Source organism: Octopus bimaculoides, chromosome 3 (assembly GCF_001194135.2).
Source record: "Octopus bimaculoides isolate UCB-OBI-ISO-001 chromosome 3, ASM119413v2, whole genome shotgun sequence".
NCBI lineage: Eukaryota > Metazoa > Mollusca > Cephalopoda > Octopoda > Octopodidae > Octopus > Octopus bimaculoides.
Genome location: NC_068983.1, coordinates 46,859,392 through 46,860,437, shown reverse-complemented (window position 1 = coordinate 46,860,437; position 1,046 = coordinate 46,859,392). Strand labels below are relative to the sequence as shown.

At 37.5% G+C, this 1,046-nt stretch overlaps 1 protein-coding gene across 1 annotated transcript in view; it reads right to left on the bottom strand.

Moving 5' to 3' along the window:
- LOC106875605 (telomerase protein component 1) overlaps positions 1-1,046 on the bottom strand; it is a 214,501-nt gene that overhangs the window by 34,987 nt on the left and 178,468 nt on the right. The window lies entirely within an intron of this gene.

The window sequence follows — 1,046 nt, the reverse complement described above, 5'->3', positions numbered from 1 at the left end:
ATATATATATATATATATATATATATATATATATATATATATATATACATATGTATAAATATATACACATGTATATATACATATATGTGTGTATGTATAACTCATAAGACATGTGTAAATTTATGATAAGCAGAATCTTCAAGAGTAAAAGTTGTAAGTATAATATTAGAAAAAGAACTGATGATTTGTTAAAAACATATCAAGAGACATTTTGACAGCCTAATAAATCACACTCAACTTAAGAACTGAATGTTTAAGTTGTATTTCATAACAAGAAATGAACCACCAACACCAACACCACCACCTTCACTTGTTGTTTTACACTATTTTCATTTGGTGAACATATGCATGTATATGTCAATATTCTGTTAAATAAAAAGAAATCTCAGAAATATACATGTACAGTCTGATTTTTATCTTGAATTATATATTTATAAATATGTTGTGAAAGTGGTTGCTACTCAACAACAGAAATACTGATGTTCTGAAATCAAAGACAGGCCTTTTATGTCAGTTACTTAACCTGCTAGAAATACCAACCAAACCCCCCTGAAATTGCGTACTACTTATTGTCATTAAAAAACAGAAATAATCTTCATTGCCATTGTTATTGCCAATTTAACATCTACCCTTTCGATGTCTAACCATATTCGATGACTGGCACTTGTGCCAGTGGAGCACTAACAGCACCATCCAAGCGTGATCATTGCTAGAGCAGCTGTCTGGCTTCTGTGCCAGTGGCACGTAAGTAGCACCCTTTGAGCGTGATCGTTACCAGCATCACCTTACTGACACTTGTGCCAGTGGCATGTAAAAAACATTCGAGCGAGGTCGTTGCCAGTGCCGCTGGACTGGCTCCTGTGCAGGTGGCACGTAAAAAACACCATTTTGAGTGTGGCTGTTGCCAGTACCGCCTGACTTGCCCTTGTGCCGGTGACACATAAAAGCACCCACTACACTCTCGGAGTGGTTGGCGTTAGGAAGGGCATCCAGCTGTAGAAACTCTGCCAGATCAGATTGGAGCCCGGTGCAGCCAGCCGGTTCAC